This window comes from Sorex araneus, chromosome X (genome assembly GCF_027595985.1).
Source record: "Sorex araneus isolate mSorAra2 chromosome X, mSorAra2.pri, whole genome shotgun sequence".
In the NCBI taxonomy this organism is placed as follows: domain Eukaryota; kingdom Metazoa; phylum Chordata; class Mammalia; order Eulipotyphla; family Soricidae; genus Sorex; species Sorex araneus.
This window is the reverse complement of record NC_073313.1, coordinates 96,059,102-96,076,984: the sequence shown is the minus strand read 5'-3', so window position 1 is coordinate 96,076,984 and position 17,883 is coordinate 96,059,102. Positions and strand designations below refer to the sequence as shown.

At 39.1% G+C, this 17,883-nt stretch overlaps 1 pseudogene; it reads right to left on the bottom strand.

Annotated features, from left to right (window-relative positions):
- Positions 1–2,196: 2,196 nt before the first annotated feature.
- LOC129399756 (RNA-binding protein 39-like) overlaps positions 2,197–17,883 on the bottom strand; it is a 42,071-nt pseudogene continuing 26,384 nt past the window's right edge.

Here is a 17,883-nt window from a genome sequence, read left to right as displayed (position 1 = left end):
ATAGAATTCAACAATTCATCAAAAAGATCATACACCATGACCAAGTGGGATTCATCCCAGGGATGCAAGGATGGTTTAACACTTATAAATCAATCAACAAAATTTATCATATCAACAATTGAAAATGACCATATGATCATATCAATAGATGCAGAGAAAGCATTTGACAAGATCCCGCGTCCATTTATGATGAAAACTCTTGCCAAAATGTGTATAAAAGTGACTTTGCTCAATATAGTCATAGCCATCTACTACAAGCCTATGGCAAGCATCATCCTCAATGGGAATAACAAAGAGCCTTCCCTCTAAGATCAGGAACGAGACAAGGATGCCCACTCTCTCCACTTCTGTTCAGTATAATACTGGAAGTGCTTGCAATAGCGATTAGACAAGAAAAAGGTATTAAGGGCATTCAAGTAGGAAAAGAAGAAATCAAGCTCTCACTATTTGCAGATGATATGATACTATACTTACAGAACCCTAAAGCCTCTACCAAGAAACTCTTAGAAACAATAGACTTGTATAGTTAAGTTGCAGGCAATATGCAAGGCACTGGTTGAACTCTACAAGAGAAAACTCCCAATCCCATCAAAAAATGGGGGATGGAAATGAACAGAAATTTTGTCAAGAAGAAATCTGAATGGCTAAAAGACACATGAGAAAATGCTCTATATCACTAATCATCCGGACATGCAGATCAAAACTACAATGAGATATGATTTCACAACACACAGACTGGCCCACATCCAAAAGAACAAAAGCAACCGGTGTTGGCGTGGATGTGGGGAGAAAGGGACTCTCCTTCACTGCTGGTGGGAATGCAGACTGGTTCAGCCTATTTGGAAAACAATATGGACGATTCTCAAAAAAATTAGAAATTGAGCTCCCATTTGACCCAGCAATACCACCCCTGGGAATATATCCTGGAGTGGCAAAAAGGTATAGTAGAAATGACATCTTCATTTGTATGTTCATTGCAGCACTATCTACAATAGCTAAAATCTGTAAAAAACCTGAGTGCCCAAAAACATATTTCTTATTAAAGAAATTTTGGCACATCTACACTATGGAATACTATGCAGCTGTTAGAAATGATGAAGTCATGAAATTTGCATATAAGTTGGTAGATGGTCAACATGGAAAGTATCATGTTAAGTGAAATGAGTCAGAAAAAGAGAGACAGACATAGAAAGATTGCACTCATCTGTGAAATAGAGCGGCAGACTAACACCCAAGAGTTGTAGAAATAAGGACCAGGGGGTCTGCCCCACAGCTTGGAAACTGGCCTCTCAAGCTGGGGTGAAAGGCATCTCAGATAGAGAAGGGAACAACAAGTAGAGGATGTTGGGAGGACCCATTCGTGTTGAAATATGCAAACTAAAAGTAGACTTTAGACCGAACATGAAGGCCACTCAATACCTCTATTGCTAACTACAACACCCAAAAGGAGAGAGAACAAAGGGGAATGCCCTTCTGCAGAGGCAGGGTAGGGTGGTGGGAGGTGGGATGGGGGTGGTGAGAGGAATACTGTGATCATTGGTGGAGATGAATGGGCACTGGTGGAGGGCTGGGTAAATGATCACTGTATGAGTGAAATGCAAACACAAAAGTTCATAAATTTGTAGCTATACATGACAGTGATTCTCTAATAATTTTTTTTAAAAAATAGAAGACATATGGATAGTAGTTACATGAAAAAAGAAGTTGAACTATCAATATTTTCAGATGAAATGATAACAAACATTAAAACATTAAAAACTATGCCACAAAATTTTTGGAAATTATCAACCTGCCATGCAGTTTGCAATCAATATATAAAAATAATGTATGCTAACAATAAGTCATGCTAACAATATGAATGCTAACAGGGAACTAGGAAAGATAGAACCCTCCCCATTTAAATCTCATTTAAGAGTACAGTATAAAGAAACAAGTACATAGAATTCACAAGAATCACTATTAGAAGAAATAGAGGATGCCATAAGGATCGAGATAAATATTCCATACTTATGTTTTAGAATAATCAATCTGTTGTTGTTGCTATTCTTATTAAGGCTTTTGCTTTTCTAAGTAATAGGAGTTGTACAGAAATGATAGTGGACCCTTACATGTTTCTTTGTATATAATAACATATAACTGAAAATTAATTTTCAAAAAATAAATTAGTTTTGCACATAAGGGATCATACCTTCATCATCAATTTGGAACCAGTAATTGTGCTGCTGTCACGTAAACTGGAAAGAGAATGTGATAACTTAGAGGAGTTACATATGCTACTGTTATCATTTTACCAGCAAGCCAGCTGCCATCAATGCATTAACTATAGCAATGGCTGCGGCACTCTCTAGGCATATACACATTGCCCTGAGCTAAATTTTTGTCAACATAAATATGAATTACTCCTCCATGTTCATTACATTCTTTACTCACATCATCTTTAATTTCTGTACCACATCCCACTTCTTGTGTTTGCGGATTTCCAACATATTAAAGAGTTGGACACATTGTGTTGCAAGTAATTGAACAGAAGCAAATGCAGCTAAAGCTTCAGTCTGTTAGGGAAAGCCTTGTGCACAAAACTGCAAAAGTACCAAATGCCAAAAAAAACACTCACTGGTAGATCTTGCTGCACTACTGATGAAATCTGCAAATCTATACTTTATGGAAATATTGCTAAAGTTGGAAGTGGCTGGTTGTTCTTGTCCACTCCATCCTATCCAGTTCATCACTGTCTAAATATGAACTAGCTGTCACTGGAAGCATCGGTTCCTTTAGTAATGTGATCCAGTTTTGTTGGCCTCCCCCCTAACTCAAATTCATTCCGGTGTTAACATGTTCCAAAGCCACTTTGGCACATTCTGAATGAAAAAATGTTATAAATTTGGAGCCTGGAGATATAGTACGATGACTGGGGCTCTTGCCTTGCACACAGTTGACCCAGTTTTTTTTTCTTGGCATGCCATATGGTCCCTGAATACTGCTAGGAGTAATTCCTGAGAGCAGAGCCAGAAGTAACCCCTTAGCATTGCCAGATGTGACCCAAAAACAAACAAGAAACACGTAATAAATTTATACCCCTTGGGTCAACTTGTTTCACTATCCATCACGCGCTGAATACTTTCAATCCTTTGAAAGCTCAAAGATTCCCCAAAGCACGTCCTCCCTTTTGAAGACTGTTTGCCATGACCCTAACAGTTTTCTGCCTGGTTGCCTGCACAACGATCTGCACTCCTAGAACTGCTGGCTAGCTAATCCCACTGCTAGAGGCACTGAGCTGGCATCAACAAACTCTGCATATGCGATTCCACTGGAACAACTGAAATATCTGTCAGAAATCATACTCACATCTCAAATCTTCTACTGTAAGGCAGGATGGAGTGTGTTTTTGTGCAGAACTATGAATTCAGGAAGAGTGTTTCATATGACTTATGCAACAGCAAATGCAAGGTATCTGAAATGGCAGTCACTGATTCCTCATATCCACATTTACCAACATACATATACACCCAAAATTAACATTATTAAATGACTATATGATCTAAAGCATTTGTGCACATTCACTGTAATCCCTAAGGAAACGCTAATAGAATTTGTTAGGGAGACAGAATGAGTACTACCAAAATGGTATGCAAATTCTAAATCTACTAAATTGCCAAAGTGATGAGTAAAAAAGAAGGTAGGGGGCACCATGTGATCTCCTGAGCATTGCGGGGTATAGCCTGGTGGTACACAACATTACCAGGTTGACCCTAGTGCCCAGCCCCTGTAGCACTTCATTACCTGTCATGTAAATATTAGGCCAGCACCACAAGGCCAGACATCTTTAAGAGTTTCCCTGAGGTCCTAAGCACCACTAGAACTCCCCTCTAAACATTTCTGAATTTTCAATATTTATAAAGTATTTTAAATTACTATTACTGCGAATGATCATACAGCTATAGTAATCAAAACAGTGTGGTGCTGGAATAAAAATAGATACTTCTGTCAATGAATCAGAATTGAGTCCAAAAGTAAATATTTGTATATACTCCACTTAATATGTAAGGAAGTGAACAAGAAAACAATGGAGAAAGGAAGTTCTCTTAAACAAATGGAATTGGAAAAATGGATATCCACTTACAAAATAAAGAAATCGCACCACAATCATACAGCAAGCATAAGTTACCTCAAACAAATGGACTTAAAGCTTAGGTATTGGAGATTGGAGAGCTACACACCAAGATGAACTATTTTTTTTACACAGAGCTGAGTTTTGAATCTAGAAGTCCTGGATTTAACCCCTGACACCTCAATATCCCTCAAGTAACCACTGAGAATGATCCTCCAAGAACAGAGCTAAGAAACACTATATCTGCCCCCCAAAAGAAAAAAATTAGATGTTGAGGTGGGTTTTGTAAATCATATTTAAGAAGACATAGGCAAAATACTCCATGATATTGACTTCAACATATTTTCAATTACTCTACTCCACTGGTAGGAAAACAAATGAGACAACACCAAACTAAAAAGAATCTGCTATGCAAAAGACACATTTTTTTGTTTTTTGAAAAGAAGCTATGTACAGCTGTGCTCAGAGCATTCTTGATATGTGCTCCGTTGTCACTCCTGGTAGGACTGAGAGGAGCATGTACAGTGCCAGAGATTGAACCTGAGTCAGCAATGTGCAAGCAAGCACCTTACCCACTGTACTATAGCTGTGGTTCTAATATGCTTTTGATAAATAGGTATCACTGTATCACTGTCATCCCGTTGCTCATTGATTTGCTCGAGCGGGCACCAGTAACATCTCCATTGTGAGACTTGTTGTTACTGATTTTGGCATATCAAATAGCCACGGGTAGCTTGCCAGGCTCTTCCATGCGGGTGAGATATTCTCAGTAGCTTGCCAGGCTCTCTGAGAGGGACAGAGGAATTGAACCCAGGTCAGCTGTGTGCAAGGCAAATGCCCTACCCACTGTGCTACCACTCCAGCCAATAAATAGGTATCTTATTGAATGTAGTAAATAAATAATTTCATACTCACACACATACACACATATACACCATCTAGGGTTATATCCGAGATATATAAAGAACTGACAAAATTCAACTGCAAAAAACCAAACAGCCTGACCAAGACATGGGAAAAGAACTGAACAGATACTTCTACCAAAAAGACAAGCAAATGGCCAACAAACACCTGAAAAAAAATCATCATTATTGATTATTAGGAAAAGTCAAATTGAAATGTACAGAGATATCTCTAGACACCAGTGAGATCAGTCTATCTTAAAACAGGCCAGAAATATGAGTGCTTCCAGGACTGTGAAGAAAACACATCCCCATTTACTGTTTGTAGAAATGTAAATTGGTTTAGCCCCTATGTAAAGATTATAGAGATTTCTTAAAAGTTTAAATTAAACAAAATTTATGACCCAGAAATTCTTCTCCTTGGTATCTATTCCAAGAAAACAAAAACACAAAATCTTAAAAACATATTTTCCTTGGTGTCTATTCCATGAAAATAAAAAACCACAAAATCTTAAAATCAAACAGATGAAAAAACTCCAATAAAAATGCCCATGTACGGTCACTGCCGTACATTTACAGTAGTCAGAATCAGGAAATAACCCAAATAGCCAAAGACAGATGAGTTGAAAATATGTGGTACTTATACAGAATAGAAAACAGCTCATCTCTAACAGGAGAGCATGCCATTTGCTAGAACGTGGATGAACCTAGATGATGTCATGTTAACAGAAAAAAGTTGAAAGAGAATGACAGTGTAGATCTTACTCATATGTGGTATGTAAAGAAAAGAGAAAACAAGGACAAAGACAATGTCCAGTGAAAACAACCTTTAGACTCTAAAGGGAAAAAGTGATGACATAAACAATGTTCAGTGTAGCAATGTAGTTATATAGAGATTTAGCTATAGAGCAATATATCACAGAATATTTAAAGTAGTAATGGCTAATATAGCAATGTCCAATCGTAGCAGTATTTATAATAATCAAAATATGGAAAAAATTGCAGTGCCAATTTATAGTAAACTTTGTCTTTTTATAAAGGGACATGTCCCTGGCTCTGGTCTGTGGGGACCAGGACTATTTCTCCAAACCGCATGGGGGCACTGGAAGTGGGAAGCTTCATCCCAGCTTCCAGCCCACCCCTGACCCCAGAAGGTATGCCCTCAACTCGCCCCTGGTGCCACCTTGCTGCACTCAGCAGTGAAGAATCTTGGCTGGAGGGCACCATGCGCTGGAGAATGCTCTGGACCCCAGACTGAGGTGATAACACTGGAGTGCCCCAGATGTTTTTCTTTTTAAAGCACAAAATAAGTCTTGAGTTATTTTCCTTGGTTTAATATATATTTTTTTGATATAAGCTCTCAGGGCAAGAGAATAAAAATCATGCATTTTTGAAATCTTAAAAAAATACAATACAATAAAATAAAAGGGACATGTCCCTTTTATGCAATGGAATACTACTATGGAATCAAAAGATGAAATATTTGCCTTCCACAATGAAGTGGAATGAAATTTACTATCATTGTCACTGTCATCACTGTCATCTCATTGATCATTGATTTATTCGAGCGGGCACCAGTAACATCTCCATTCATCCCAGCCCTGAGATCTTAGCAGCCTCTCCTTACTCGTCTTTCCCAACGATTGGAGGCTCTTTCGGGGTTAGGGGAATGAGACCAGTTATTGTTACTGTTTTTGGCATAATGAATATGCCAAGGGAGCTTGCCAGGCTCTGCCATGCATGCAGGATACTCTCAGTAGCTTTCTGGGCTCTCCAAGAGGCATATATATATATATATATATATATATATATATTTCCCTCTATGATTTTATGGAAAATGGGTAGGGAGTGCTGTATGATGTGTTGCAAGGCCAAGAAGCGGCTGCACGGTTGCACGGTCCAGGAATATGTTCACTCGTGCATGAGGCTTGGCCAAGTGTGTACAAAACGGCCTGGAGCGTGGCAGCAGTTGAGTAGTGGAGGTTGGCTGCTGGGGCTGGGTGCTTTCGGGTGGGAAGGGCTCTCACTGACCCCTCTCTGGGGCGCCCCCAGTGGAAATAGCCTCTGGCATGGAGTCTGGTGGCATATTCATGGGAGCCTCAATTTATGCTCTTAATAAATGAACAAAAAATATATGAAGCAAAATAAAAGGATTATATTGGAGTTTTAGAAAATTGATTAACAGGAAAAAATACAGAACAGTGAGCATTAATAATAAAACTAACATTTAGCTGCAGAGATAGTATAGGGTTAATGTGATCACGTTATGAGCAGCCAACTTTTTTCGATCCTCAGCACAACATTTGGTTCCCCAAGTAACAACAGGAGTATCCTTGAGCACAGAGCCTGGTGTAAAGCTTGAGTACCAGCAGGTATGGCCCCACCTCTATCCCATCAAAACAATAGTAGAACTAATGTTATCTGAGAAGGTATGAGGTTATGTAGATAAGGTGGATTGTATAAACAGTGAATTTCTCTATTGCAGTAATAACCATTTATACATACTCTTTGACATCTGTACTAAATTAAATGCATAACAATTATATGATGTTTTATGCATATGTGCAGATATGTAAGTAAATAAATGAAGTTTAAATAGACCTAAATCATCATAGGTGTGAACATTGAAAATGTGGTACTGAGCAACACTATACAGAGTTTTCAAAGGAAATGGACTATAAAATGACCACAACTTTGTTTCCCTCTCTTAACAACAACAGAAAATTGGCCACACCTGGCATTGATCTTTATCACTATTGACAGTACTCAGGGGGATCACATGCAATGCTGTGATCAAACCCAGGTCAGCCATGTGTAAGGCAAGTACCTTTTTTTAAAATATAGGAGTACTGCTATTTATTCAGCCATTGATTAAGCTGATTGAATTGGGCACGAACCCCACTAAGGCAAGTACCTTACCCATTATACTGTCTCACTGGCTCTGGTTCATGATTCTTTATCCCTTATCCACTTGGAAAATAGAGAGTATTATAGAAAGCAAAAAGATTTTGTGGGAAAGATTTTCTACAGGAGAAAATAGGACTGTTTTCATCCATATCCATGCTGTTGTGGCAGAAGTTGAGAGAGGATTTCAACAAATTTGGGAGGGAACTTCAACAAAGCAATTTGGGAAAAAATGACTACTTCCTTAAGCAGCTGGTAGCAGTGAATAGAATAGATACCATTTGAAAGTGGGCTGATACCAACATTTTGATTTGACTACACTTAGGGTCTTCAAAGTCAATTTGAAAATTGGCCATGAAAGGACTGCATACTCTGCAGATGAAAAGCAAAGGCAAGCTCTCAGAATACAAACTAAGACAAAGAAAAACCCAATAGTTCTTCAGAGGGAGGTAATCAGTAATCTAAAACCAGATTCTGAAAGCTAGAATTCAAAGAGTAAATCATTACAATTTCTTTTCTCTTGTTCTTCTGAATTTGAGGGAAAGGGGAGTAGAAATTTTTACCTTTCTCTGTTAATTGGGCACTACGAACAATATTTGGAAGAACTGAGTTTGTTAAGTGTAGGATAACATAGCCTCAGCAGTTTAGGTTTATTGGGTTACTCCCATTACAGTGCTCCTATTCCTCTTTGTTTATTTGTAGCTTCTTTCTTAGTGTTCTGTTGACTTGTAAATAATGTTTTTCTCTTCTCCTTGAGTCCTTTGCATAGTTTATTCAGAGCAAGTCCTTTTTGTATGGACACAGGAAGACTTAACAAATGTTATGCTTTTGTAACCTGGGAGTCATTTGACTCTACATGATATTTTCCTCCAGGGCATCTGTTCTCTTGACCTAAGCCTTAGCTGCCCTTACTTCCTAGCATCCCCAAAGCAGGGTCTGGACGAGGGACAGACGGATCCAGGGCAAGCGGTGAGTTGTGTGCTACCCTGGCATCGAGATGGGCCTGGCCAAAGTGCCTAATGCTTAACTATAAGTTAAGAGCTTGATCATGGACAAATGTTGTCATGATCCAAACAGTGATAACTAGATTCGGACCCTGCTAGGGTGAGGAATGATTAATCTGGCCTGAGTGCTGTGGTGTGAGCCTGTGGCAAGATGTTCCCAGGATTGCTGCCTTGCAAGCCTCAATGTATCCCTTGCTATGTCCATACAAAAATAACTAGTATTAAGATGTTAATAAGTTCCTGGACTAAGGAAAAGAAAAAAACCTTAAGAGTCAGGAAGGGCTTTGGAATGCCCTGCCCTCAGGAAGGGCTTTCTTATGTTGATTTGGCTACCTGGCTGGGTGTAGCCTAGAGGGCAAGGTGGGAGAGAGAAAGAGGAGGAGAGACTAGAGAAGTGAGAGATGCTGCAGTAGATCCAGAGAGAGGCCGGAGCTGGGAGTGCGGGAGATGAGAAAGATGGAAGATTGAATAAACGGTAACTAATCAGCAACCAGCTTGGTCCTCGTTCTTTCTTCGCCTGTCCTTGGTCAACGGCCGTCCCGCTCCAGTCCACACACTGCGGTTCCAGGGCACCGAACGCGGGCGGTGAGACAGAGCCGCCCGGAGAGCCCGCGAGTGCACGCGCCCCTCGGTGAGCCTTAGTTTTTTACAGTTAAGAATTCTTACTTCTCTCTGGTTTCTGCCATTTTCCCAGGAACCCTTCTACACATTCTATAGTGGTCTTAGCATTCATTGTCAGAAATGTGGGGAGGGAAAAATAATTTTTCTTCAACCTTGTGAAGTTATTTTCTAGGGTTCCTGTAACAAAGGCATGCCAATAAGGAAAAAAATTTCAAATGGGTATCTATTAACACATGGTATCTCATATATACATTGAAAATATCCATATAAAAGACTAACTCTCCTGGATCTTTTTCCTAAATCTCCTGGAATCTTTTCTAAAGTTTTGATTTAAAGTTACTATTTGTTAATAAACATTTTAATTCTTTTTAAAAAATGTAATTCATGAAACTTGCTTAATTTGTTTTTCCTTCACAAATAATTTTGAATTCAATGGTTTACTCTATGTTGTAGTATCATGGTCTATTTCCTCAACTTCTGGCAGGCCTTAATTTCAAGTACTAGATATAGGAAGCAATTTTAAGCAGTGGGTTGAAGAAGAGAGTAACTATTCACCTCTTCCCAATACTGGACTTTTATTAAGTGTTGTCTTTCAACTAGTAATGGTAGAATGTAGTAATTCGACACTTTAGTATAAAATGACACATTTTATTAATGCTATAAGGTTTCTTCTCCTATGTTTCAGGTCTGATTTGATCCTCCAGAGATCCAACAGATTTCTCTCAGCTGAAGCTTTTTAAAAATATTTTATTGAATCACCTTGAGATACAGTTACAAAGCTTTCATTTTTGACTTTCAGTCATACAATGATTGAACACCCATCCCTCCACCGGTGCACATATTCCACCACCAATGTCCCCAGTACCACCCCATCCCAGCCCTCCCCCTGTCTCTATGGCAGACAATTTCCCCCATATTCTCTCTCTACTTTGGGGCACTATGCTTTACATGTTTTTTACTCAATAGAAAACTCATTCTTCTGCCTCTTGGGCAGTATCAGTGTAGCAGCAGTATAGAACAGTGTACACACTTTCAGTTCACTGTGAGATATAATAACTGTCAACTAATCCTCACTATATTTTATGCCCTGATTCTTTGAAGCCATTACAGAGGGGCTTGAGAAAGCAGAGTGAGGGAGGTTGCCTGGAGAAAACAGTGCTTCCACCTCTCTGCTCCTCAAACCTGGTCACCCAGAGACTGGTAAAGGCTGGCTCCAAACACCTGCACAGCATCGACACTCTCATCCCACTAGCCCTCGGAGGCAGCAGTCTCACTGCCCCTGACTTTTAGTCCACTTGTTCTTCACAGAGCTAGAATGAGTCCACCACCAGAGTTTTGGAGGTAGCTGTAGACTCAAGTTGGAGCGAGGAATTGATCTTTGTGGGGAAAAAAAAATGTCAATTCTAACCTCGGCTCAGGTGTATGAGGTCTGTGGCCTTTCTCTTACAGAAGCAATTTCAGGAGGAGGCAAACAGTGAAGCAAATAATTTTTATTGAAAGCAATTTAATTAGAGACAGGCGAGCAGAGAGAAATGCTTGTTCAATAGAGAACTTTGGCTTCTGCAGAATGGAAAAAGCATAGAATGGCTTTTGGGAGAAGGTTAGCTACAATTTCTCCAAATTGTCTTGGCCTGGAGTTCTCTGCATACATAGAAGTCAATCTGGATGTTGTCACAGGGAAAGCCTTGGCTCTTAATGATCCTTTCATATTCTGGTCATGAACTTTAGAGTGTCTTATAGATTCCTTTTTTTCCTGAAAGGTTCATCCTTCCCTGGGTGGTGTACTGGCTTCTCCATCTCCAAAGACCTCAAGATTTGCATCACAAATGGATATGTTCTTCACTCCTTTGAGCTACTTCTGGGATGGGGAATTTCTTCAGTTTTATCCTTCCCCATAAGTTCTCCACTAGGAAGCCTGCTGTGCATCTGGCCTGGAACTCTACATATCAATGGTTTTCCAGGCTGCTGAAATGGGTCTTTTGTCTCAATAGCCTTGATGCATTTGGGCTGACTTAAGATCCTCTACATACAGTACCAGGATACCTCAACCACTTTTATTTGCCTGCAACACTTCCATTTTAATCATATTTCTGAACAGAATAGAAATACATCAGTCTATGTATTCTGTAGATCATATTTATCCAGAAGACTTTGGACATATTTTTCACTTGATGGATATGGCATCATCAGAAGTTTCCTTTTAGATAAGAGGTGGGCATGCATGTGATTTTCTAAACTTTTCAGTGACTAAAAAAATATCAGAATTATCTGTGACATGTCATTCTTTCATATTTATGGTTAACCTAAGCAATTTAGCTCTTTACATCTATTTCATCACAGCTACAAGTCTATTGCTGTTCAGAAGTAAAGTCATTCTTCTGGCAAGGATCATGTATTTATATATGTATATGTAAATATACTTTATACATAAAACATATATCATGCATATAATATATAAAATAAAAGACACATATATTTAGTGCATACTAAACTTAATATGGATATTAATATTACTATAACATACAGTCAAACCTCCAGTGATCTGATTAATTCACCCACACTTTCTTTTTTCATCAGTATGTACACTTCAAATCTTGATTTGTATTTTGATTGATGGTTTAAACTGTACAGAACAATTAGGAGCAATTCTAGGTGCTTACAATTTTTTTTTAAATATATACCTATCAATTATCTTTACAAAAATATACCTACTATGATTTTATATAATTTTAAAACAGTTTATGTCATTAGTCATAAATAGAGCAGGTACAGAAAAGTAGATCAGTAAGAAAAATAGTAAATTTGAGCTGACTGGGGGGAAAAGGGATTGGGCACATCCAGTGGTACACAGAGCTTACTTCTTGCTCTGTGCTCAGGACTCACTCTTAGCAAGGCTAGGGGTCCATGTGCTGTGTTGGTATCTAAATCCATGTCTACAAGGCAAGCACCCTATGTGCTATCCTATCGCACAGGTCCCCAGATAAATATTTTCATTGAGAGTGAATGCGAGTTCAAACTGTGGGTGTACGCGATGCATGTGTTCAGTGGCCAAGAGCTGCTTTCCACCCTGCCAACGTGATGTCTGTTAGTGGGCCCCATGGCTGTCTTATGTGAGGCGGGGGCGGGGGAAGAAAGATGGTCACTTTCTCCTGATCTACCTCTGTCTCCCCAGGACCCAGGGTTACTGGGTTCTTGTCTTGCCTCACAGAAAAGAATTTTAGGAGTAGATGAGCAGTAAAGTAAAATATTTTATTTGGAAGTTAAAAGGGAAAGGAGGGAGAGAGAAAGAGAGAGTGGAGTGCTCAAGAGAGAATGCAGGCTTCTCCAAGGACAGAGAGACCCCCCTAAACACATCCCAGCATTTAGATAGGAAAGTACACATCTCAAGAGAAGAGATGTATTCAACATATGTGTTCGGATGCCATATGTGCTTGGCCACATGGGTATGGGAGCTTTCTTTGTTCAAGGTGGCTATTATAGGGTTTTTCCAATTTGTTCCCACCATGGGGCTTCTACCAAGGTAAAAGTGAGGGTTGCTAGGGAGGTTGGGAGTGGTGATGGGCTTCTTTGAAATTCCTTTTCTAGTCTTTTGTTCCTGCTAGAGCTTCTCCAGGATGGGGGTTCAGCCTTCTCTGGGTCTGTTGCTGGCCAGGTGAAAGTGTTATAAGGCCTTATTTCCTGTTTTCTGTGAAGTTGGCTTTTTGCAGCTTCAGGGCTATTGATAGTATTATTTCCCAGAAATTCATTTCCATTGCCTTGAGGGAAGGGATCTTCCCTGTCTACCTGGCTGCCTATATCAAAGAAGAGAAAGATGAGGGGGCTACCAGGTGGGTGTATAATCAGTTGTCATTTATTCAAGTCTCACAACATTAGTTATGGAGAAATTATGAAGAATTATCATTAAGAAATCGTGAAGAAATCACAAAGAAATCATGAAGAGGTAGCAATTACACATAGGTGTGGTTGAAAATGATCATAAACATGAACAGATGTAAAACCCTTCAGGGGAAGTTCTTGGGGATTAACTCAAGAACAAAATCTCATCTGGATGCTAGCACTCTAGATTTCTGCTAGGAGATCCACCCCAAACCAGAATACCAACAAAGGGTGTGTTACTTTCTCCTCTCCTTAGCCCTTATCCTTTTAAACTTTCATTAAAAGGGCCTACACACACAGACACACACACACAAAAACCCTTATCTTTTTTTTTTAATTTTTCAGTAGAGAATCACTGTGATGTACAGTTACAAACTCATGAACTTTTGTGCCTGCACTTTACTCATACAGTGAAAACCCTTATCTTTAACTTTCCTACATTCTCTGTAACACAAAGGTCGTTTTCCTATAAAAAAACTCACAAAATGATCCATGGTTAACTTAGTCCTATTGTAAATTCCTCCCCACTTGGGGAGATCCTTTTCGTTTCTCTTCTAACTTCCAATAGACATTTCTACCAACTCTGATTCTGAGCATCTTTATTACTGAATATTTTCATTCTTGAAAATATTGAAGAATCTGGAAATCATGAACAGAGTTCTGCCTTTGCAGCTCCTGCAGCATTCCCATAAGCAGAACAGCGCAGAGAATATCAAAAGAAGACCATCAGCTCCTCCAAGTCTCCCCCTTGACAACCACCCTAGCAATGGGCTGGTAGAGGTCGGGGTGGAGAAGAGAGGAGATGAATAGAATTCAGCAAAAGAGCTCCTAGGCAAGGTTTGAAGGTCTTAGTAGAGGCTGGCAAAATCTCTCTTTGGGCAAAAATCATGTAAAATTTATCAGGTTGAAACAAAAACAGAGATGCAGAGAGCTAAGAAGTGGACTCCTTTTTAGTTGATTTTCTTGGACTTTTGCTGATTATCAGATCCTACTTTACAGAATAAAGTGCACCCCTGTCCAGAAACTCAGATCCCAGTGAAGTTTTTACCGGATATGGTGCACCTGTTGTTAGGTGCACAATTCCAGAAACGCAGCCCTCAGTGAAGTTTTCCAGCAGTTATAGGCTGACTGTGGCCCCTCACTGTCTCAGCCTCCTGCCTCATAACCTTACTATGTAGATTAATTTAGCAATGAAAAGGGACTTATCACTTTGGCCCTCATCTGCTGGGGAGGTTTATTTTCTTATTTTACCCTGTGGCCTCTGTGGATGGCATCTGCCTTAGATGTATATTTTCTTTCTCTTTAAGCTTCTTTTTATCACTCTGGGGAAGTGGCCCATACATCACACATGGGAGGTGTTCTTGCACTTTAGACTTTGGGGAAATGGGTATTCTCTCTTGAGTGGGTATCTCTATTTCCCTCTTTATTTCCCAGAATAAACTTAGAGGGCTCCCCCCAACCTCCTTCTGAATTTTTTTTTCTGTGAGGGAAGGTGATGGGCCTGTAAAGACTGGCTAAGATTTAGACACTGTCTCACTTTTTCCGCAAAGAGCAGTTCCTTGCTCCAACCTGGGTTTCACGACACTTTATCAAGAAATCCTGTGTCAGGAATCATATACCATATGGACCAAAAGTTGTGGAACACAGGTGTGCCTTGATAACCACCTGTGTGCTGGTGGGACTTGAGAGCTGTAGTGTGCATGTGCTCACAGCTGCCTCTCATCAATTCTAAATTTCCCTAGGCACTTCCCTGGTTGAATGCTAGCAGAGAGGGAAGGGTACATGCTCTTCTCCAGGCTACCTCCTCTCTAGTCCCCACTTCACATAAGCCACCTGGGGAACCTTAATCTTCTGCTGCTGGGAATCTTTTCTTCTCTCTGCATTATATTGTGAATTTCCATAACAAGTTTTCTATATAACTCTCATAACCCTTCATTTATCAAATCATATATTTGTTTTATATTTCCTAGTAAGAATAGCCCAAACAATCTAAGTTAGATTATGAGAAATGTGGACTATGTGATAGGAAAAAGTAGATTTAAATCAAGTTATGTTACTCACTGTATGACCTTAGGTAAGTTTCTAATTCACTTTGTCAGACTCAGTATTTGTGAAAGAGACATAATATACCTATTATTCAGGATCATTATAGTAACTAATCAATTTAACTATGTTATTAGTTATATGATTATTCTAATAAATGCTGCAACATGTTATTAGTTATATAATTATTCTAACAAATGCTGCAACATTATCAATGATGTATGATAGTTATATCTGTTGCTATAGTTTTTTGAAGGCTATGAGTCTCTCATCAGAACCATGTCTGATTTTTATTTTGTATCTCCATATCACTCAGCATAGGACTGTTTATGGCTTGTCAAATAACTGGATTAATAGTCAGTGTCTGCTCTTGTGACATTTGGTTGAGCACTTCTATAATGTTTTGAGGATACTTGTTAAAAAAGTCATTAGCTTTAGCCCAGAAATTACAGTCTCAAATGAAGTACTTTGGCATTTACCACACTTTTTGATGAAAGGTTTCTAGCAACAGCAAGGCAAGTACTTGTAGGTAAACTCGAAGAATTTACTTCTGCACACTCATGGATTTTATGGGTTAAAAAAATGGAAGTTACTAAGACCCTAGCAAATAAGGGAAAGTAGTGTTCTTTCTGTTCAGGAGCGATAGCACAGCGGGCAGGGCGTTTGCCTTGCAAGCGGCCAACTTGGGTTCAATTCCTCCGCCCCTCTTGGAGAGCCTGACAAGCTACTAAGAGTACCTAGCCCGCACGGCAGAGCCTGGCAAGCTACCCGTGGCATATTCAGTATGCCAAAAATAGTAACAACAAGTCTCACAATGGAGACATTACTGGTGTCCACTCAAGCAAATCGATGAGTGACAGTGACAGTGATAGTTCTTTCTACTTTAAATGCACACATTTTCACGATTCAGACATGTAGCAATATCCCTTTTCGTTAAGGAAAAAGGAAGCTTTAGAGCATATTCATACTCTCAGGTACCGTCAGCAGATGGCCTGTGCACGTGCTGTGATGCCCTAAACTGGCAGCACATTTTCTATGCTTGCCAGAGAGCAACCATGCAATGATTAATAGCCAGTCATCAGAGGCATTTCTCAGTCTTGGTTTACGAAATTAAGTAGCTGCCAAGATTTTTCTTTTAATGCCTCTGACTCCTCTGCATCTTTCCTGATAACTGACCACACCTGAGTTTTTAAAGCCTAGTTGGCACCAAATGAGTGTTACCCAATTGACACTTTCATTCTGGCTTTGTGTCTAGGGCCCTTTGGCTAAGAAGCACTCCTTAAATCTCAGCTTTGTTTGTTGCAGATGTAGACCCTTGACTTGTTTACAAAAAGGAATCTGTGTAAGCTTGCCAAGGAGCTCATGAGGCTGTCTCTTGACTGTCTGAGCAGTGTCATCATTGTCCTTGAGGGGGAACACCTGCTGTGCTGCCAGCACCAATTAGCTCTTTTCTCTCTCACCTTTTCACTCTCCAGGAGGGATACTCTTCATTTCCTTGTGTTCTGAAGTTCCACAGGATTCTTTTTTAAACTGTATGAATCAAAATACAACATGGTCTTTCAAAAAAAGGGGGGGTGGATCCTTGGTTACAGAGAATATGTGATCTTCTGTGGCATAATCTATGCAACCAAAGAATGTGACTGTAAATGTTTCAAAGAAAATCAAAGTAAAACTGCAGACTTTGTAAGTCATTTGTGTAAATCGTTAAACAATTACAATTACCTTATAATCTAATATCATAGTTCCCTATTACCATTTCAGTCTAGTGGGAAAATTTGATTTAAATGGAGTCAGACATATAATGAGTGGATCTACTTCCTCAAAGCAAGCCTTGTTAAGTAGCATGATACTTCCTAAGACAGAGATCGTAAGGTCTACCTAACATGGGAGATTATAGACTGATAATCATATAAGAAATAAAACTGCTGGTTGTAGATGCATTTTGCTTGCTCCAAACGAAGTTGCTCTGTGCGATAATTTTATTTCATTGTGCAATTTGAAAATAAGAAAATTTCATATAATATTCCTTATACAATTAATAATCTATTACACGGTGTCTATTCCTAGGAAACATATAACTCTAATAGTCTTTAAGAGAAGCAAATTCTTTATTCATCATTCAGTTGTCTCTCCAACCAGTTTAGGGTTGATTGCCATTTATAATATTGAATGTGACTTTTTAGATTTCAATCTATAGATATTTCATGATGCCTCTTACTGTGCCTTGTACTTAGGTTTCAAATGATAAATGTCTAGATTTGTAGATGTAGAAAATCCGCAAAGATTTCTTCATATGGATAGAGAAAATACATCATATTAGTGTAGCCATTTATCTTGTTTCTTATTGCTGTTGTGCAAATTGGTAGAAACTTATGATTCTATCATAGATTTTGATGTCAAAAAGCTTCAAAGAATCTTACAGGTA